The following is a 22,306-nucleotide window of genomic DNA, read 5'->3' on the forward strand; positions in this document are numbered from 1 at the left end:
TGGGCTGACTTACTCCTGTAGCAGCAAATATTTACCATTTGTAGGTGCTGGTGTATCTGTGGGGTTTTCATACTTGTAAGTGTCAAAGAAAGTCCACTCTGGTAAATTTAAGGAGAAAGGTAGTTAATTGAAAGGCTATCGAGTGGGTCCCCAAATGGCCACAAACACTGGAGAGCCAGATTCTGAGAATGGGAAGCTGATAGGGAGGCTAAGCCAAGCTCATGCCAAAGAGCCAGCCACCCTCCCCCGCCGTGTGAGTGCCAGGGTCCCCAGCTCACTGCACCGCAGTTGCTTCTGGGAACTGGACCCTTGCAGATGCCACCACCAAAGCATTCTCCATGCTCTCTGCTGCTTTGGGTCACCAGCTCCTGATTCAAAGTCTTGGGTTAGTGAGACTGCTTGACTGAGACAAGGCCACATGTCCGTGTCCCCTGTGCCAGGGAACTGGGCAAGCAGAATTTTTCAGATGCTATGGAGAAATGGGTTTTGTTTCCCATCCAGATGCTATGGCAGGGTTAGATGCGCATGGTGGCACACACCTGTGGTCCCAGCTACTCAGGAGGCTGAGGCAGGAGGATCGCTTGGGCTCAAGAGTGCAAGGCTGCAGTGAGCTATGACCGTGCCACTGCATTCCAGGCTGGGTGACACAGCAAGACTCTGTCTCTAAAAAAAATAAATAGGCCTGGTGTGGTGGCTCATGCCTGTAATCCCAGCACTTTGGGAGGCTGAGGCAGGTGGATCATCTGAGGTCAGGAGTTTGATACCAGCCTGGCCAACATGGTGAAATCCCGTCTCTACTAAAAATACAAAAACTAGCCAGGCATGGTGGTGGGCGCCTGTAATCCCAGCTACTCAGGAGGCTGAGGCAAAAGAATTGCTTGAACCCAGGAGGCAGAGGTTGCAGTGAGCTGAGATCTCGCCACTGCACTCCAGCCTGGGCGACAGAGCAAGACTACGTCAAAAAAAAAAAAAAAAAAAAAAAAACACCATAAATAAGTAATAATTTTAAAATTAAAAAGTAAAAAAAAAAAAGATGATATGGCAGGGAATTCCTCTAACATAGGACAGGGGTGAGGTGCTGGAGAGCCATTACAACAGCATATACGTGGATAAATAGTACAGTCAGTAGCGTGAAGGAACTGACACTCCAGACCAGTAAGTCTCCAATGTTAATGTGCATGTGGATAAGATCGCCTGGGCTGCTGGGAGAGGTGGCTCACACCTGTAATCCCAGCACTTTGGGAAGCCGAGGCAGGCAGATCACAAGGTCAGGAGTTTGAGACCAGCCTGACCAACATGGTGAAACCCGGTCTCTACTAAAAATACAAAAATTAGCCGGGTGTGGTGGTGGGCACCTGTAATCCCAGCAACTCAGGAGACTGAGGCAGGAGAATTGCTTGAGCCTGGGAGGCGGAGGCTGTAGTGAGCCTAGACTGTGCCATTGCACTCCAGCCTGGGTGACAGAGCAAGACGCTGTCTCAAAAAAAAAAAAAAAAAAAAAAAAAGAGAGAGATCACCTGGGCTAGTTCAGTAGATGTCCAGATTCACTGCCCCATCTCAATAGGCCTATGGCAGGGTCTGGGAATATAAATGACTCTGAGACAGGTGGTTCCCAACTCAGGGTCCTCTGAGAGTACAGAGGAGGCTCTAACCTATTCCAAGGAGATAAGCTGAGTCTTGAAGAAGAAAGTGGGGGGCGGGGGATGGTGGTGAAGAGGAAGAGGACAATTTGGGCAGATGGAATGGGGCACCGGCATGAGGCCCAGCATAGGGTACATAAAGGAATTCAAAGAAACAGAAACTTATAAGAAACTAAAACGGCAAGAATGGGTAAGGTCTGGGAGGTGGGTAGGGGCTAGGTTACCAAGGAGCCTTTGATACCATTCCAAAGGAGTTTGGCTTTATCCTTTAAACCAATATTTTACACACAGATTGTGACCCTCTATGGGTCACATGAAATCAGTGTACTGGGTCCTTGGCCATCAGTTTTTAAAAGTGATACAGAATATAAACTTAAACTCAGGTCAGTTTTTGTTTATTTGTTTGTTTTGAGATGGTCTCACTCCGTCACCCAGGCTGTGCAATGTCACCATCACAGCTGACTGTAGCCTGGACCTCCCAAGCTCAAGCGATCCTCCCACCTCAGCCTTCCCAGTAGCTGGTATTACAGGTAGACACCATCACACTCAGCTAATTTTTGTATTTTTTGTAGAGATGGAGTTTCGCCATATTACCCAGGCTGGTCTTGAACTCCTGGGCTCAAGCAATCCTCCCACTTCAGCCTCCCAAAGTGCTTAGATTACAGGCATGAGCCACCACACTTGGCCTCAGGTCAGTATTGATTCTTCTAAATGTTACTTCTGTTATATAAATAAGTGTATTGTAAAATCAGTTGCAATGTAAAATAAATTTCTTCAGTGGGTCAAGGTCACAAATCTGTGAGCTTCTCTGTGCCCTTCCCATACCTGTCCTTTTTGATTAATTTAGCCAAAGCCATTTTCTTACCACCAAAAAAAAAAAAAAAAAAAAAAAAACCCATTTGCTTATTGCCCAGACTAGTGAAAAACCCTGATTGATAAGCAACGCCCACTCTGTTAACCTTGTGCCTCTGGGTGGTGATTAATGAGCTCAAGTTTCGAAGTGCCCTGCAACTATTTAGTGCTGGACAGGTGTAAAGAATTAGAACCAGACAACACTGCCATCTCCCTTAACTCCCTAGGATGCCATTTATTCATTGGTTCACTCAGAAAATACTTACTGTGAACTTCCAGAGAGGCACTGTGGTGCTAAATTTGGCTATAAAGAGTACAGAGATGAATACTGCATGGTTCTGAAACCACGCACACGCACAATTGCGATCCACAGTCAACCGCAATCTATGATCCCCCTTCACAGATGAGGGAGCATTTGTGTGGATGTGAAAAAGTCAAGGTGGGATTTGGATTGAGATGGGCCAGGAGACAGGAGGAGGACAGTGACCAGGCAGAGGGGACAGGCATGAGCAATGTCCCAGAAGGGGCACCCCTGCTAGACTACTCAATTGCTGCAAACAGGCTGCCATGCATTCCTCATGCTCTGGACAAGAGAAATGGGGTGGGGCCAGCTGAGGCCTCCTTGATGAGGGCAGAGGGCTTAGCTCAAGGAGCTATGAAAATCAGGGCACAGACTTGAGCTGATACATAGCTGGAGCACTTAGGAAGGAATCTGGGGGGCTTAAAAGCTGTCCCATTAAAGGGAGGGGAACAGAGTAGACTTGTGGTCAAAAATAGATATTGAGTGTCTTGTCTTCAAAGCCCCCTCGAACCACACCAGCAGGGCTGGGTTAGAGCCTCCTCTGTGCTTCACCCCTGTGCTCCCCCAAGGGTAATCATCCCTTCCTTGCTTGTTTTCCCCAAACTCTGAAAATCCAAGAGGACAAAAACAGTATCTTCTTCACTGTGCCTTTTATATGGTGCCTTGGATTCAGCAGATGCTCCATAAATGTCAAATGAATGAATGAACCAGCCCAACGTCCCTCTTCCCCAGTCCTCCCCTTGACATATCAGACCTAAATGCTATATACACTTCCACTCCACCTCAGAATCTACCCCTGTGGTTCCTTCTCCTTGGGGCTGTGTGCAGAGCTCTTGTTTACCCTGTAGATAAGCAGAGCCCAGGTCTGGTCAAAGCGAGGTGACCACATGGCCGTGAACCAGGCAGTGGTGGAAAATCCCAGCCTGGCCCCAGGCTGCCGGGCCCAATGCCACCCCAACCCCCTTCCCAGCACACATAGGAAATTCCTGGGGATAGAAGACCCCCTTTATTTAGCTTCAGCCTGGGGGACTACCCTTCCTTTGGATGGAAGAGAGTGGGCGGGCCCACCTGCCCCCGTCCTTCTACCACATCACATACTACCAGACTCCTTCAGGGTCTGAAAAGGGGTCGACAGACTTTTTCTGAAAAGAGCCACATAATGAATGTCTCAGACTTTGCAGACCAGATGGCTACTCAGTTCCACCCTTGTAGCAAGAAAGCAGCAGAAAGAAGATGACAATGAATGGGCGGGGCTGTGTGTTCCAGTGAGCCCTTATTTATAAAAACAGGTGGCTGGCCTGATTTGGCTTGAGGACAGTAATTTAGAACTTGGCCTTGCCAAGTCCCCACAGAGTCCACTCCACCCCCAGGACAAAGAGTTCTAGAGCAGCGGTTCTCAATGTTGGGGTGATTTTGCCCCCATAGGAGATATCTGGCCAGGTTTGGAGACATTTCTGGTTGTCGCATCTGGAGGAGGGTTACTACTGGCATCTGGTGGGTAGAGGCCAGGGATGCTGCCCAACATCCTACAGTGCACAGGACAGGGCACACAACAAGGAATCATCCAGCCCAGCACGTCCATAGTGCCTGGGTTGAAACACCCTTCCCTAAAGCAGTGGCTCTCAGAGTGGGGTCATTATCACCTGGGAAATTGTTAGAATTGCAAATCATCTACTCCTCCCCTGCACTGAATAGGAAACCCTGGGGGTGGGGCCCAGCAATGTGTGTTTTGACAGGCCTTCCAGGTGACTCTGATGCTTGCTAAAGCTTGAGAACACTGCTGAAAGACACCAAGGGGGCCCGAAGGAGAGGGAGGGAAGGAAGGCAGGACGGGCAAACTCAGAACCCCCACCATATGCCAGGCTCTGAGCCAGGGAGGGGCCTCCAGGGCAGTGAGACATTGACAATTAGGAGACACAGAGAGAAGCCTCCAGGTGGCAGCAGGTGGGGTGGAGGAGCATGGAGGGGGCCAACCCCAGACACAGGGCCCAGGTGAGGCTCCCAGGATGAGAGGGGCTCAGCTAAGCCTAGAGGACAGCAGTCTGGGTGGGGAGAACAGGGTGATATAGAAAGGCAGGGAAACCTGAGAGAGAGACAGACAGAGAGACAGAGAGAGAAAGGGAAAGACGGGGAGGAAAGGAAAAAGAGGGGGGAGGCGGACAGAGAAAGGGAGAGAGAGAGAAGAGGGGTAGAGAGGAAGAGAGAGAAAGGGAGAGAGAGAGGGAGAAAGGGGAGAGGGAGAGAGAAGAGGAGGAAGGGTAAGAGAGAGGGAGGGAGAAAGGGAAAGAGAGAGGGAGGGAGAAAGGAAAAAAAAGAGAGAGGGCGAGAAGAAGAAAGAGAGAGGGAGGGAGAAAGGGAAAGAGAGAGGGAGGGAGAAAGGAAAAAAGAGAGAGGGTGAGAAGAAGAAAGAGAGGGAGGGAGAAAGAGAGGGAGAGGGGAGAGGATAGAGAGGAAGAGAGAAAGGGAGAGAGGGAGGGAAAGGAAGAGGGGGAAAAAGAGAAGAAGGAAGAGAAAGAGACAGGGGGAGGGAGAGAGGAAAAGGAGTAGAGAGGGAGAGAGAAAAAGGGAGAGAGGGAGGGAGGGAGAGTGGGGGGAGAGAGAGAGATCCCTCTGGGAAACCGTAAGATGTTCAGCAGCGTCTAAGAGGCAGGGTTGCGGGGTGGGAGGTGGAGTGAAGCCAGATGGAGTGACAACAGCCAGGACAGAGGGGCCCTGTTGTTGGCCAAGCAGCCCACAGTGGTTCTCAGCCCCTACGCAACCCAGGAATCACCTGGGGAGCTTTAAAAAAAGTAGCCAACGCCCTAGTCTCATTGAAGATCCGCTGAGTCAGAAAGGCGACTGGGAGACCCTCAGGGCAGCATTAAGACGTTCTTAAAGCTCCCAGATAATTCTTCTGGGCTGCCAGGGTGGAGAGCGCCTGAGCTGTAGCTGAGAGAAGAGGGGAGACATTCGCTCTATTTCCTTTGATTCCTGAGGCACTCCATTTTATAAATAAGAAAATCAAGGCTCAGAGAAACTAAGTGACTTTTGCAAAGTCACAGAGCAAGTTGGTGATGGGACCAAGATCTCAGAGACGTGAGACACAAAGATCCCAGGGCAGGCAGGAAGAGCCCAGCAGAGCTCCTTTATCCAGCTGGGGGAGCGGGCTTAGTGACACTGCGGTGTTGGACTGCAGAAAGACGATGGAGGAAGGCTCAGAGGATCTTGACTTCTATCCAACCACGGAGTGAACAGCATGGGCTTGCGGAGGCCTGGGCTTCCCAGTCAGTGGCCTTTCGGGACTCCTCTCCCCAGTGGCACAAAATGGGCTCTGCATCCACTCCTTCCCCCAGGCCTCTCTCTACAGGCTGGACCCAGACACGCTTCACTTTTTGGTGAGGTTGGTTCAGTTTTGCTAAGACAAATACTACCCTGGGTGCTGACAGCTAAGAGGCTGTTGGAAGCTCTTTGCAGTTTGCAGAGCGATTTCATTCAACATTAAGAGGCCTCCCGTGTGCTGGCTCTGGGCTCAGATGTGGATTATACAGGTGGTCAGTTTTCCAGTGTAAGAGATGGGAATGTAATGAGATAACAATGCGACCAAGGGCAGCCCCACGTGTTCCAAAGGGTACAGGTAGATGAGGAAGAGGAGCCCTCAGGAGTGCACGCAGACTCAGAAAGCTGCTGGGAGGAGGGACAGCTTGAGAAAGGAAGAACAGGGCCCCCAGATGGAAGAGGAGGAACGGGAAGAAAGGCCTTTTGCATAGTCTTATTTACTTCTCACAACAATCCTGAAATGTAGGGCTGACTATTGTCTCTGTTTTATGGCTGAGAAAACTGAGGCTCAGAGAGGTTATATAACTTACCCAAGGTCACACAGCAAGGACCGAGCAAAGCTGAGACTCAGGCTCCTCAGGAAGAATCCCATGCCCTCTGCTGGCAGCATGGAAGTGACTAGAAGTCAGGAGGGGACTTCAAGCATGGCTTTTACTTCAGGGGCCTGCAGAAAAGCAGATAGCCATCCAGTTACTGCAGTAGCCAGAATATCTCCAGCATCCCTCTCCACACCTCCCTTCCCCATCTTAAATTTTATAATTTCTCCTTCAGAGGAAAATCAGCCAACTGAGGCAATTATTCTAAGTTTCAAATAGACATAACCTTGGGAGGTGAGAATTCTTTTTTTTTTGTTGTTGTTTTTTTGTTTTTTTGAGACGGAGTCTCACTCTATCACTCAGGCTGTAGTGCAGTGGCGCGATCTCGGCTCACTGCAAGCTCTGCCTCCTGGGTTCATGCCATTCTCCTGCCTCAGCCTCCCAAGTAGCTGGGACTACAGGCGCCCGCCATCATGCCCAGCTAATTTTTTGTATTTTGTTTAGCAGAGACGGGGTTTCACCATGTTAGCCAGGATGGTCTCGATCTCCTGATCTCGTGATCCGCCCGCCTTGGCCTCCCAAAGTGCTGAGATTACAGGCGTGAGCCACCGCGCCCAGCCGAGAATTCTTGTATAAGTCTTTTCTTCGTGAGGGACTTCACAGGGGACTCCAAGACAACCACTCCTGTTCTTCTCCCCAGCCCTTGCCTCCCCCTGCTGATATTTGAAACCGGAAAATACTTCTGATTTGAATATTCTCCCTGTGTAAATTTTCTTCCCTGGCATACTTTCTGCTAGATTTCAAGAGGGAACCAAAGATGTGTATCTTTGCAATTTAATTAAAATGTATTTGCTCACTGGTTAATAAAGACAAGCGTCACCACTGCTCACACCTTTTTCTGTGCACTTTCCCAGCTGTTTGAAGCATCCCCTCAATGGATAACTGGGCTGGGCAGTTATCCAAGGGAGCGGGGGACCTGTGCTGCCAGAAATGCAGTGGCCAGAGCCCCCAACTGCCTGAATGATGTCAGTACAGGACTCCCTAGTTGGGACCCAAATTAACCAGAAAGGAGGACATGCTGGGTGCATTAGATGAGCAAACAGTGCAAATGTCATTTGCTCTCTACACAGAAGGAAATTGCCCAAGCAGCGGATGGTTCCCTTAACGGATGGCTTTGAGATCATGGGAGAGAAAAATGGAAAGAGAGAGCAGCCACTGTCCCCCAGGCAGCCCTTCCTGGCCAGCCCCTTGGGGAAAAAAGCAGACTGCTGGAAACAGCCAAAGTGCTGGGATCTGTACAGTTGCCTGGTACAAAGAGGGTGAGAAAGGAGGTCAGTAGTCAGTGTCCCAAAACACATCCCTCCTGGATGATTTTCTTTATCTAAGCTGACTCACACGCCCTCACCCAGCCCCACCCAACCCCACCCAGCCGCAAACCAGCGAGTCCTTTATTTGGTTCTTAGAGTGCAGGTGTTAGAGAGATAGAGCACCTCGAGCAGCCTGAGTGGTCCAGCCAGCCCCAAGTTCAAGTACGGCCTTCACTTCAGACTTGGTTCTTAAAAGAGCATATTTTCTAGAAAAGCGGAGGAGGAGGAAACGTGAGGCCAGCAACTAGGAGGCAAGTCAGTGTTTGGAGGCAGCCAGGTGGGTCCTAACAGAAAAGGGGGGCAAATCCTCGTGTCATCAAGCCCTCTTTGTCTTCAGCACAGGCAATATATTGGCGCATGTTCTTCACTTCTCGAAGCTCCACATTCCTCATCTGTGGAATGGGCCAGTTACAGTTCTTCCCAAGCTGTACAGGTGCTAAGGGGCTCCCACACCAGAGCACACAATAAAGGCTGCTCCTCCCTTACTTCATCCTCCTCCATCACAGGTGCCTGGTAATTTCTCCCACGTGCTTCTGCTTTACAGAAAATTCATATTAGTCCTTAGCTTTCCTGGGAGTGGATGGCTCTCCCAACCCAATAAAAAACTACTGGAGGCCAGGCACAGTGGCTCATGCCTGTAATCCCAACACTTTGGGAGGCTGAAGTGGGCGGATCACCTGAGCTCAGGAGTTCAAGACCAGCCTGGCCAACATGGTGAAACCCTATCTCTACAAAAATACAAAAATTAGCTGGGCTTGGTAGCGGGCATCTGTAATCCTAGCTACTCCGGAGGCTGAAGCAGGAGAATCACTTGAACCCGGGAGGTGGAGGTTGCAGTGAGCCGAGATTGTGCCACTGCACTCCAACCTGGGTGACAGAGCGAGACTCTGTCTCAAAACAAAAACTACTGGAGGTCAAGGACTGTGTTTTAAATTCCCCACTATTGCACAGCATATTCAACCCATATCTCAACCAACTTAATATTCCCAGAGATGGACACATATTAGTGGCTCGATAGACACAGTAGAGATACAAAGTATACCTATTGAATGAATCAGTGAATGAATGAACGAATGAATGTAGCTTCCATGTAGCCTCCTCCCCAGGATCCTTTCTTTGGGCCTTTGTAGCCCAGAGTTCTGAGTAATGGCTCCAGTGGGGTGGGCAGGGGCCAGGCTACTGTCCTCCAGAGAGAAGGGTCAACAGCACATCCAGGAGTTTCCCAGGGTAAACGCTAACACAATGCCCACAGTGAGCCCCGGAAGACTCTTTTGTCTCATCTGCCCTCTGTCTGTGTTCATGTGCCCTGGGGCTGCTAGAAGCCTGTGCCGTTGCTAGGGAACCACCTCACTGAGCATCCAGGAAAGGAGGACCTACAGTCACTGGGGGTCAGAGGCCCAGTCCTGCTCCCTGCTGCTGAGAGGACCCTGCGGGGATTTGTGATGGGACCAAATGAGCCCTCACCTGGACCATCCCTTGTACTAACTGATAGCTTTGTCCAGTGCCCAATACAGTTTATGCACAGGATGAAATTAGAAGCCCAGGTTCTCCTGGAAAGAAACAATGGCTGCCAGTCCCTCCCCTCCAGGGAGAGAGAGCAGTGGGTGCTCAGTCTTGTCTAATGAAGAAAGTGATGGCCAGGCCGCAGCCTCAGGGAGGCTGGGAAGTGTTGAGTGGTGTTTGTGCCTTGATGTGTAATCACCAAGGGAAATAGATAAATGATTTTTCCTGCTCCCTTTTCTTCTTTAAATATTTTTTTAAGAGAGAGTCTTGCTCTGTTGCCCAGGCTGCAGTGCAGTGGCATGATGATCATGATTCACAGTAGCCTTAACCTCCTGGGTTCAAGCAGTCCTCCCACCTCGGCCTCCCTAGTAGCTGGGACTATAGGCATGAGCCACCACGTCCAGCTAATTTTTTAACTTTTTTGTAGAGATGGGGTCTCACTGTGTTGCCCAGGCTAGTGGTCTTGAACTCCTGGCCTCAAGTGATCCTCCTGCCTCTGCCTCACAAAGTGTTAGGACTGCAGAAGTGAGCCACCATGGCCACCCCCCTCTCCCTTTTTAAAAGCACTAATTCTCCACCAGGGGTGATTCTGACTCCCCCTCCTCCCCAGGGTCATTTGGTCACATCTGGAACATTTTTGATTGCCGCTTAATGCTGGTAAGATTCTCCAAGTCATGACGAAACACAAATTTCCTTATAAATGATCCCACCACCAGGAATTTGTTTTTTAAATCCTTTCGACAGCCTGAAGTGTGGTCATTATTATCCACATTTTACAAATGAGGAAACTGAGGCACAAAATGCTGAAGGGCCTTGTTGAAGAGCACAGTTGCAGTTGGGTTCCCGGAGAAGCAGAACCTGAGACAAAGCTCCGTGTGCAGGACTGCCAGGAAGAGACGGGAAATGTTGAGCTGCGATGCCGTCTTAACGAAGGACTCAGTCAACCCTGAGGAGTTTTGGAGCTGAGCTGACCCTTTGGAGTTATCTCAAGTTGGGTAGAGGGAACCAGGCCTTTATGCCCTGGCTTGGATCAGTCCCTAATCACAGGCTGCCTCTGGAAAGAGGCATGACTTTGGGACAGGCTATTTTTTTTTCAGGTGAGGCAATCCAAGGCTGACGGCTGAAAGCCATCTCTGGCGGCACTCCCAGGAGCTGGGCAAGTAAGTCCTTCATTCCTGAAGAGGGGTCTGGGTGCATTTCACAGCATCTACCTGTCACCTCACTAATAAGGCCACAGGTGGAATTGTGTCCAGATCCTCTGCTCACCCCCTTCCCTTTGCCATGAAGTCTCTCTCCTCAGTCTCTGATTCACAAGGGGACGAAGAGGCCCCAGGAAAAGAACTCAAGTAGTCTCCATGACTGGAGTTCTAGCTGGACTAGAACTCAGCTGCAAGAGTGAGGGCTGGGCAAGAGAAGCCCAATTGTAGAGCTTGGGACAGTGCAGCTGCAGGGCCCAGGAAGGAAGACAACTCGCTCCTGGTCACAGGATGGAACCACCCTTTATACCCTCAGACCCCACAGTCTGACTTGGCCCCCTGCACTCTCTCCCCTTCCAACCCCTACAGACCCCTGCAGGATGGTTCCATCTCATTGCTGCAGGACTCAGAACCTAGAATTTACATAATCATGGGATTTTCACACTGGAAGTTAGTAATCTCCAGTGTTTTCCCCTGAGGAGTTGAAACCCAGGTGTGCACTGTGTGTTCTCAATAACACGTGAGTAACTCCTCTGGGGACACAAAGCTAGAGGTGCCACTGGAACCCACGTCTCCCAACTCCAAGGTCCTGGCAACGGGCACCATGACACACAGCTGCAGGCAGCAAGACAGAGAGACAGTATTGCTTTACCGGGCACCACCCTGCCCTTTCCTCTCTGTGCCCAGCACCCCCGTACTCCTCAAACAGTGCGGAGGTGAAGAGATCCCCTTCGCTCCTGTGCTCTGCTCATTCCTGTTCACTCTCGGGTCTCCTGTTCCCTTGGAGGCTTTTTTGGACCCCCTTCCCCAAAGGCTAGGTCAGTTTCCACCCCACTCCTCATTTTATTCTCTCACGACATCCTGTAATGATCCATCATGCATATCACTGTTGTGGTTAATCAACCACTGTGCAATTGCTTAGTCAATGTCTGTCTCATTAGAACATAAGCTCCCATGACTGTGGGACCAGAGCTGAGTTAGCCACCAGTGTGCCCTCTACCACCAAGAATGACCGAACTAATGAAGAGTCCATGCTGTCTTGTATGTTCTCCAATTCTTTCATTTCTTAGCCACGGTTGTCCTGACTTCTTAGACAAACGTCAAATGCCTCGAAGGCACAGAATGAGATTTAATGAGTGTTCCCACCTCCTCAGCACCTAGTCCAATGTCAAGTACAGAGTGGCCAGTCGCTGATTGATTGATGATTGCTTACTGCCTGAACCTCTGGAACTCCCCTGCCGGGAAAGGGAGTGAGGGATTCTTGTGCTTCTCCAAAGACTGAAGGGCAGAGGCCTCAGAAATTTCTGGACTGAGCCTGGGCAGAGAGGAGGTAATTAGCTCAAATCACATTAACATGGTTCTCAGGAAATGGCTGCTGAATTAGATATTCCAGCCACAGCGGCCACCTCTTTTTAATAGGACATTAATGCTCATTCTAGGCAATTACTGTATTTGCAATGGTTTCTTAATGCTCAGCTTCTGGAGCCCTGAAAGGAAAGGGCTTTGCGCTTCCAGTAACCAGCTCTCCACCGTAAGGCAGAGGAATGAGCTGGGGAAATGCTCCTGGCCAGATCAGGGAGCCAACACCCCAGACAGTCTGGAGAAGGGGCCAGGGACTCCAGGCTCCTGTGCCTGGCTTCTCTGACCAGCTGATACCACCAGGGCCTCGCTAAGGGTGGGCCCATACAGGCAGAGGCAGGAAGGTCTCTATGCACAGGGGAGCCTCACTGAACCTTCTCTACTGCTCCCTGCAGTTATGCAGCTGCCTAAAGCCAGTCCCTGCTAAGTGCTCCTAACAGCATCCGGTACCTCTCCCAGCACAATGCTCACCATACTTATCATTTTGATTCTAATAGCATTTCCCACCTTGATTTTAGAGTAATTAAGGTTCACTGCAAAAATAAAGCAAAGTGTAAAATAAGCCAACAGATCACATCTCTAATGTTTTCCTGTGCATAGGTGCACATAAACATATGTAAAGACTGGCTTTAAAAAAATGGAGCCAATCCAATCATCCACTCTCTGCTTTGGGACAGTGGGGTGACCACTGTTTTAATTGCTTATGTAATTGTCTGCCTTTCCCTATGAGATGTAGTCTCAGCGTGGGCAGCACCCAGCCAGGCTCACTACTGCTTGTTGGTAGAGTACCTAGCACATGGCAGTCACCCCATAAATGATAGCTGGCTAGATGGCATGTCAGGTAGGATCCTTTGGGTTGCAAGCAACCCAATTAAAGCACCCAATTAAAACTGGCTAAAGGAATGTAATAGTTAAAAAATTTTGGATGTTCAGGAATAGTTCTAGCTTCAAATGAGACTTGATCCAGTAACTCAAACCATGTCATCCAGTACCTCATCAACCTTTCCCTCTCTCTCTGTACCTGTCTCCCACTCCATCCTATCTTGTGTGGCTCCTTGGGTTGGCCCAGAACACCCAGGCAGACAAGACCTTGTTCTTACACCACATGGTCCAGATAAGAACCAGCTGTTCTCTCATTAGCCTAAATTGGGGCACACGACTTTCTCTGAAGCCATTCCAGTGGCCAATGCAATGGCTAGATCTGGGGTGGGGTCCATCCCACCAAAGCCCCATGGGAGGAACTGGAGAAGGGAAAGGAAAACAGATACTCAGTAGCAACGAAAGACGAAGAGATGGGTGGACATGTAGGCAGGTGGATGGAAGAATGAATCAGTGACTGAGGAGAGCAGCAAGAGGAGCTGGATCAGTGCAATGTTCTTTCTCTTGGGAATGTGACCATGACTAGCAGTATGGGAGTGCGGTGGAAGAGGCAGAGAGGCTGTGGGCAGGAGATGGGCAGAAGGGTACAGAAGAGAAGAAGCAGCAGGGTGAGTGAGGAAGCCGCCCCATATCCTACCTGATACACCATCTAGCCAGCTACCATTTGTGGAGTGACTGCCATGTGCTAGGTGCTCTGCCAACAAGCAGTAGTGAGCCTGGCTGGGTGCTGCCCACGCTGAGACTGCACCTCATAGGGAAAGGCAGACAATTACATAAGCAATTAAAACAAAGTGGTCACCCCCCGTCCCAAAACAGGGGCATGAGAATGAGTGGACGATGTGCTGTTCCAGCAAGAAGCCACCAGCTCCTGCTTCTGAAGACCGAAGGGGACGTGGCTGTTCCACCTGCAGAAGCCATATCACATGGGATCCTGCATTCAAGAACCCATTCTCATCCTGTTCTGAGATTTTTGTCTCCTCTTTTTGCCCATTATTATGCTTATAATAATCACTATGTTCCCTATCCTATTTAATTTGTGTCTTGAGCTATCCAGAGTAATTTTTTCTTCATTCCAACCAAAGGGGCTAACCAAATAAAATGTCTTCATTAATTTGACCAAGCATCAATATTAAAGAATGAAGTGATTGGAGTGATAGAACTAGTTATTGAAGGGAATTTTGACTTCTCCTTTGATTAGCAATTAGCAACAGCTGCTTAATCTAACCTGGGCTTCCCATCCCCGAGTTAAAAGCTAAGGCAGTTACTGAGTGCATTTTATAAGTGCGTCACTTATATCCACTCATGTAACACTCAACCCTAGGAGGTACAACTGCTTCCATCTATCCATTTTACAGATAAAGAAATGCAAATTGTATGAGGCATAGCTGGGATTTGAACCCATGGAGTCCAGTTCTAGAATCTGTGTTCTTAGTTACTAGGGTTTCCCAGTCTTTCAGTGTGGACTACCCTTTCTAATGTACCCTACCTTTGTTATATTTTCAAACCTCTTTTTTCTGTCAACCTATTACAAGATCCTGAATGCAGAAAATATTCTGGCTTTTCAATCTGCCATCTGCAGTGGAACCGCCACCAAAATACAGATTTTTTAATAAAAATATTTATGGGCAAGACCATCATCCTCAAGGTTGAACCCTTGGATATGACAGAAAATGTAAAGGCCAAGACCTAGAATAAGAAAGGAATTCTCTTGATCAGCAAAGGCGGATTTTTGCTGGAAAACAACTGGAAGAAAAAGATGGATGTACTTTGACTCTTTCTTTCTTTCTTTCTTTCTTTTTTCTTTCTTTCTTTTCTTTTCTTTCTCTCTTTCCCCTCCCTCCCTCCCTTTCTTTCTTCAGAGAGAGTCTTGCTGTGTCACCCAGGTTCCCAGGTTGGAATGCAGTGGCACAATCTTGGCTCACTGAAACCTCCAACTTCTAGGCTCAAGTGATCCTCCCACCTCAGCCTCCCAAGTAGCTGGGACTACAGGCACACACCACCATGCCTGGCTGATTTTTGTCTTTTTAGTAGAGACAGGGTTTCACCATGTTGCCCAGGCTTGTCTTGAATTCCTGAGCTCAAGCAATCCCCCACCTCGGCCTCCCAAAGTGCTGGGATTACAGGCATGAGCCACCGCACCCGGCTAATTTTTTTTATTTGTAGTAGAGACTGGGTTTCACCATCTTGGCCAGGCTGGTCTCGAACTCCTGACTTCATGATCCGCCCGCCTTGGCCTCCCAAAGTGCTGGGATTACAGGCGTGAGCCACTGCGCCCGGCTGACTACAACTTTCAAAAAAAGTCGACTCTTCATCCCGTGGTAAGACTTCATGGTGGTGCTAAGAAAATGAAGAAATCTTACACCACTCCCACGAAGAATAAGCAGGAGAGAAAGAAGGTTAACTGGCTGACTTGAAATACTAGAAAATGGATGAGAATGGCCAAATTACTTGCCTTCTTTGGAAATGCCCTTCAGATGATTGTGGCACTGGAGTGTTTATGGCCAGCCACTTGGAGCGAAATTACCGTGGCAAATTGTTGTCTGACTGATTGCTTCAACAAACCAGAAGACAAGTAATTGTGTATGAGTTAATAAAAGACACGAACTAACATTTTTTTAAAAAGTCTGAGCGGAGCTGCTCTGATTAAAGATGGGCGCGAGAGTCACAGCTGCCTCGGCACCTCCCTCCTCCCTCTCAGGGATCATGGTTTGAAAATCTCCTGTGTATGTGGGGACAGAAGCAGGGGGGCTGAGAGTCTGAACTGTAAGATTCCAGGGGGGGTCCCCACTCCACTCGCTCTGGGATCCTGGTAAGCCATGTCACCTCCCAGATTTCAGGGTAACCTCCTGCAACTCACAGAGGACCAAATGCTCCCTGCCCATCTCAGGGCTCGGCTTGTTGGTTGGGCCAGGCTGGTGACAGATTATTTTCTGCCCAGATAGGCTAGAAGCTAAAAAGAGAAAAATAAAAAGAAGGAAATAACAACTCTTACTCTGCCCCTAGCTCCTAGCTCACCAACTAGGTGCAGAAGTAAAATACAGTAACGCCCGTAGCCGTCATCAGCTGGAATCCTTTCCATCTCTCTCAAATTTGAAGAGTTATTTTGTCTCTCTCCCTCTCCCTCCCACCCTTTTCCTCGCCTTCTCCCCCTCTTTCCCTCTCTCCCCTCCTCCCTGTCTCTCTCCCTTTCTCTCTTTCCCTCTCCCCACAATCTATGCCTGTGTGTGCGTGTGTGTGTGCGTGTGTGTGTGTGTGTGTGTGTGTGTATCAATATCCTCCTCTGTTTTGCTCCTTTCCATCAAGTATTTGAACTTCATCAGTCACTGTATGACTAGCAGAGCAGGCACCGTATATTTGTTCTGTGATTGTAGAACCTACAATCTCCTTTCTGATAAAGGAATCCTACTTGTTTCCATAGAGTATGACGTCCTCAAAATAAACTTACACAGAACATAATTCGATTTTTTAAAGTGCTATAAAGCAGGTCTCCCCACAGAGATCAAAGGCCCACTTCCTGCCCACAGTACACGGGACTGTATCTATTTGTCTGCGGAGATAAGAAGGTCCAATATCTGAGCAGGACTAATTTCAAAGCCTGCTCAGCAGACTTCTGATAAATGTCTTTTAACCGGCTCTGTTGCAATGTGTAACAGTGCTGTCTTTTTTTTTTTTTTTTTGAGACATGGTCTTGCAGCCACTAGAAAGCTTTATGCCTTATGGATGGAATCACTGGGTGGTAGCATGCTCAGGGTCATTTCAAAGAAATGCACGCAGGCCCCATAGCAAGATCTCATCTCTACAAAAAATTTAAAAATTAGCTGGGTATATGGGTGAGGTGAGGTATGGCCCTGGTATAGATAAAGCTCCCAGCTACCTTTGAGAGGCGCGGATCAGGCCAGGAAGGGAATCCACTTACTTGGAGCCCCAGGAGAGGTCGAGGCTGCCAGGAGTTGAGGAGTTGATGATAGGAAAGCAACTCTGGCACTCAAACCTGAATGACAGAGTGTGACCCCGATTCCAAAAAAGAAAGAGAGAGAGAGAAAGAAAGAGAGAGAAAGAGGAGAAGGAAGGAAGGAAGGGAGGAAGGAAAGAAGGAAGAAAGGAAGGAAAGAAGGAAGGAAGGAAGGAGGCGAGGAAGGAAGGAAGAGGGAGGGAGGGAGGGAAGGAAAGAAGGACGGAAGGAAGGACGGAAGGAAGGAAGGAAGGAAGGAAGGAAGGAAGGAAGGAAGGAAGGAGGGGAGGAAGGAAGGAAGGAAGGAAAGGAAAAATGAATGCACCCTAGGCAGAAACAGGGAATCTGGAGTCAGATGAAGAAGGAATTTAGGCAGGAGAACAGAACTATTGGCCAGGATAGTTCTGGGCAGTAATTTCTGTATCGTATGACAACCTATCTTCCATGCCAGAAAAGGAACCTCTGATTCACACTAATGATGAAACTGCCCAAGAGATTAAGTATTTTTCCACTCAGGATCTAACTTTAAGATTGGAATCAAGTCCTTCCCCTCTAATTTGGCCCATTTTCTCCATAAAGGACCAGTATTATGATACAATAATCATTTTCTGGGTGCATTTTCTAGGCTAGGCACTAAGCGAGCCTTTTTTTTTACTTACTCATCCATCCTACAAACCTTTATTGGCAAACTACCAGGCACCAGGCTCTGTCCTAGGTGTTGGGGATACAGCAATAAGGAATATATTTGAAGCCCCTTTTGTCATGTGGCTCACGTTCAAGTAGGAAGACACATAATCTTTTTAATGAGAAAATAAATACACCATGCCAAGCAACAAGGAAAGAAAAAAAAAAAAGAAGCAGAATGAGGAGATTGAAATAGCATGCAATTTCAGATAGAGGAGTCGAGAGAGACTCTAAGATGAGGTGCAATTTCTACAACCCTGGCCAGCTGCCTTGCAAAGAAAGACAAGCGACCGGTCACAAGGGAAACCAGATCAGGGAGAGATGGATCTGGTGAACCTGTCATCCCTATTACAAACATGTGTTCAGCTGGTAGCAGATCAGTAACATCTTCTCCAGGAGTAAAGGAGAATTTATTTACATGCTCATTACATATGCAGAGTTGTGACCAAATTGCTGCAGGTGACAGATCCAAGTTCCTATAAAGATGTTCTATGGCTTAATACCCAGACTCTGTTCCGGACATCATCTCTTAAGTGCTGTCATTTCTTCTGTATAAGCTATGGTTACTTTGTTTTCTTTTATTCCTCTTAGACAGCAGATTCCAGCTATTATCACATAGCTTCCTCATATATACTAAACAGAGTAAACCATTATTATGGATGTAAGAAAATGGGTTTCATAAGTGAACCCACTGTGAAGGTAGCCTGGACAGGTGTATTAGTCCGTTTTCAGGCTGCTAATAAAGACATACCCAAGACAGGGTAATTTATAAAGGAAAAAAAAAAGATGAGGTGCAATTTGAGCAGGAATCTAAAAGCGGTGGGAGATTCAGCCTTCTAGATATCAAGGGAAAGGCAATCCAGTGGAGGGCACGGCGCAGGGAGAGGCCGTGAGGTGGGGGCGCATTGGTGTGTTGGAGGGGCAGCTGGGAAGTGAGCGGTGATGGAGCAGAATGAGCAGAAGGAGGGCATGAGTCCAGAAGGGTCACAGGCCCTGGGAGCATCCTGGGGACATGGATTTTATTCTGAAGCTGTTGGAGAGCTTTGAGATGAAGGAGAGTCATGATATCTATGCATTAAGGACAATTCTAGTTACTGTGAGGAAAACAGGGTTTAGGCAGACAAGAGTGGAAGCAGAGAGACTGGTTAGGCAGCAGATACCACAGTCCAGGTACGAGGTGTTAGGGTTTGGGTTAGGCTCCTAACCGTGAGGGTGGACAGGAGTCACCTGACTACAGATATGTTTCCAAAGTGGAAGCAATGACATTTGTTGTTGAATTAAGCATGGAAGAGAAAAATAGGTCAAAGATGCTTCCAAGATTTTGGCTGGAGCAACCGGGGGAATTAATGGTGCCATTTAGAAAGAGAAGAAGACTTACAAAGAAAGGAGCTGGTTGTGGGGAGGGTATCCAAGATTTGGCTTTGGACCTGTTTGAACAGAAATCGCACAGGAGCTGGGGCAGGGTGTAAGGAGAGCCCAAAAGAGGGCTGAGGACTGGGCCCCGGGGTTAGCCCAACTTGTGATTTGGGTGAAGAGGAGGATTCACCAGAGAACGATTCAGCAAAGGAAGCTGAGGAAGAGTAGCCTGGGAGGTTAAGAGAGACCTAAGAGAGAGTGATGTCCCCTGGCAGAGAGCACCAGGTGTTTCAAGGCAGAGGGCCTGATCAACTGTGTCACAAGCCACTGATAAAGGGAAAACAGGGGACTGAGGCTTGACCTCAGACTTGGCAACACACAGCTGACCTTGATAATGTCAGAATATGTAATTCTGATACCAGCCCTGCAAGCTAAATATTATTGTCTTCATTTTACAGATAAGGCAATGGAGGCCAGAGGAGGTTCAGTGACGCACCCAGGGCCACACAACCAGTGAATGTTAGGGATCAGATTACAGTGCCCACGTCTCCAGCTTCCTTCTACCATTGACACCATCACATTGACCATCTGGTCAAGACCCCCGAACCGCCCCCAAGAGTGCAGGCTTGATTTCACTGCCAAGCTGATAATGTCAGCAACAGCACTCATGGTGCTGGACCATAAATGAAACAAGCTTTGAGAGCTAACTGCCACCCCAGAGGCCTCAGGGAGGAGGTGGCTGCCCTCAAAGGCTCAGTCTTGTATTCTGTAACCTCTCTACCCTGAAGAGGATGCCACCAGCTGCCTCTTCTTCCAGATCATCCCAAGAATTAGGCATCTCCCAACCCCACTCCCAGGCCCCTTCTCCACGTTCTCCCTGCCAATCATCCCCTTTAAACTAATAAAAAACGGTGAATAATTTTCTATCATGCATCTTTGGATTGTTTACTGATTACCATAAACATTAGCTGCTTCTGAAATGCATTTTTTCAGCTTACCGCGTTTTTTTTTTTTTTTTTTTTTTTTGAGATGAAGTCTCACTCTGTCACCCAGGCTGGAGTGCAGTGGCTTGATGTTGGCTCACTGCAACCTCTGCCCCCCGGGTTCAAGCGATTCTCCTGCTTCAGCCTCCCAAGTAGCTGGGACTACAGGCATCTGCCACCACGCCCAGCTAATTTTTGTATGTTTACTAGAGACGGGATTTCACCATGTTGGCTAGGCTGGTCATGAACTTTTTTTGACATTTTATAATGAAAATTTTCAAACATACAGCAAAGTTGGAAAGTTTTGAGCAGTGAACACACATACACCCCCCGCCCCCACTACATGTAACATTTTACTCTCCTCACTTTACCCCAGGTCTGTCCATGCATTCCTCCCTCCGTCCACCAGCATCCATCTTATTTTCTAAGCAAGCTGCAGACATCAGTACGTGTCACACCTAAACACTTCAGCATGCATGTCACGAACTAGAGTTCAATATTGGTTTAAGAGTTTGTTTGGTTTTCTAGATACACTTTGCAAACAGAGAAATTAACATATCTCATGAGTGTGGATGCTGAGTTTGGACAAATGCATACACAAATAGGTTACCAAAACCTCCATCAAGATACAGAACATTATCATCACCCCAGAAAATTCCCTCATGCTCTTTCCCAGACACTCCCTGTCTCACCCCAGAGGCAACTACTGACCTAATGGCTCTCACCATCCATGGTTTTTGCCTCTTCTGGAATTTCACAGAGTCATACAGCATGTAGTCTTCTGTGTCTGGCTTCTTTGGTTCAGCATGTTTTTGCAATTCATGGATGCGATAGCATGTTAGTAGTTTGTTTCTCTTTTTTCTAGTGGTATTCCATTATGTAATTATATCACATTTTGTTTATCCAGCCTCCTGTTGGTTGTGATAATTATTTTAATAAAATAAAATTATTATTTCATGAATTTCTAGTTACTTCTGACTTTCTGTTAAGAATTATTTCATCATCATCTAAAGCAAACTGGGCTTGAGTCATGGCTGTTTAGAGCCTGATCTTTGAAATCAGAAAGCTCTGGATTTCTACTGCGTCTCCACTGTTACTAACTGGGTGACCTTGGGCCAGTTACCTAACCACCCTGCACCTGCACCTTACTTTTACATCTATAAACTGGGCACAAACGTATCTAAAGGATAGGAGAGGCTTATTAGGATTTAAATAGTTCATTTACTCCTTGGCTCTTTCTTGTAGCAATAGTTAATAAGAACCCCCTGGGTTCAACCCCGCTAAGCCTGGGAAGGTAGCAGGAACCGAAAGCAAAGAGAGACACATTGTTCTCATGGGCCTGTCATTCTGTGGGCTACACAGACACTAAACAACTAATTGTACAGTTAATTATTTAATGGCCATTGTGATCCGTGCTGCAAGGGAGATGTGACAGCTGCTAAGAGCCTGTGACAGGCTTACGTAAGGAGGTTAAGAGTAGAAAGAGGACAAAGTAGGCAAAGGGGGACCCTTCGTGACAGAAGGAAATGCAGTGTCTGAAAGCTCTCTGGAGGGAAGGAGCACTGCTCTTTGGAAGGATTGAAGGGGCTGTGTAACCATAGGGCCAGGGGGGGTGGGTGTGTGTGTGTGTGTGCGTGCGCGCGCGCGTGCGTGGTGTGAAGTGGTGGAGAAGGAAGGTGAGCTGGAACAAGTGGAGGCTGACCAGGCTGGGCAGTGCTCTGAGTATGCAGGGCTTTGCAGACCAGGTTCAAATGTTGGTTTTTAACCCCAGAGCCATAGGCAGCGAGGGGTGCTGGACTGTAAGCTTCACACAAGAACATCAGGTGGGAATTGTCTGTTTCGTTCACTGCTATATCCCTAGTGCTTAGATGAGTGCCTTGGATCCATTTGTGGGAGGAAGTGAGGGAGAAAGGAAGGAAGGAAGGAAGGAAGGAAGGTAGGTAAGCAGAGAGCAAGGGAGGGAGGGAGGGAGGGGAGGGGAGGAGAGGGGAGAGGACAGGAGAAAAAGGGAGGAAGGGAGGAAGGGAGGGGGGAGGAAGAGAGGAGAGGAGAGGAAGGAGGAAGGGAGGAAAGGAAGGGAGTGAAGGAGGAGAAAAAGGGAGGGAGAGGAAGGGAGGGAAGGAGGAAGGGAGGGAGGGAGGAGAGGAAGGAAGGGAGGAAGGGAGGAAGAGATGAAGGGAGGGTGAGAGACAGGGAGGGGAGAGAGGAAGGGAGGGAGGGAGGAAGGAAGAGGAGGAAGGGAGAAAGGGTGGGAGAATGGAAGAGAAGAGTGGAAGGGAGAAGAGGAAGGGAGGAAAGGAGGGAAGGAGGGAGGCAGGAGAGGAAGGGAGGGAGGGAGGGGAGGGGAGGGAGGGAGGGAGGGAGGGTCTTAAGCAGAAGTTGG

General features: G+C 48.4%; 1 protein-coding gene and 1 pseudogene across 2 annotated transcripts in view; one reads left to right on the plus strand and one right to left on the minus strand.

The window, feature by feature from the left end:
* Nucleotides 1-22,306, minus strand: part of ADPRM (ADP-ribose/CDP-alcohol diphosphatase, manganese dependent) — a 143,957-nt gene that overhangs the window by 80,198 nt on the left and 41,453 nt on the right. The window contains exon 5 of one of the 2 annotated variants that reach the window (XR_004026942.1): nucleotides 6,639-6,772. The gene's annotated coding sequence lies outside the window, so the exon portion shown is untranslated. Of the gene's footprint in view, nucleotides 1-6,362; nucleotides 6,773-22,306 lie in introns of those variants that run through there. The other variant, XM_030799458.1, reaches the window with a different exon arrangement.
* Nucleotides 14,570-15,524, plus strand: LOC115831494 (annotated as a pseudogene).

Source organism: Nomascus leucogenys, chromosome 19 (genome assembly GCF_006542625.1).
Source record: "Nomascus leucogenys isolate Asia chromosome 19, Asia_NLE_v1, whole genome shotgun sequence".
NCBI lineage: Eukaryota > Metazoa > Chordata > Mammalia > Primates > Hylobatidae > Nomascus > Nomascus leucogenys.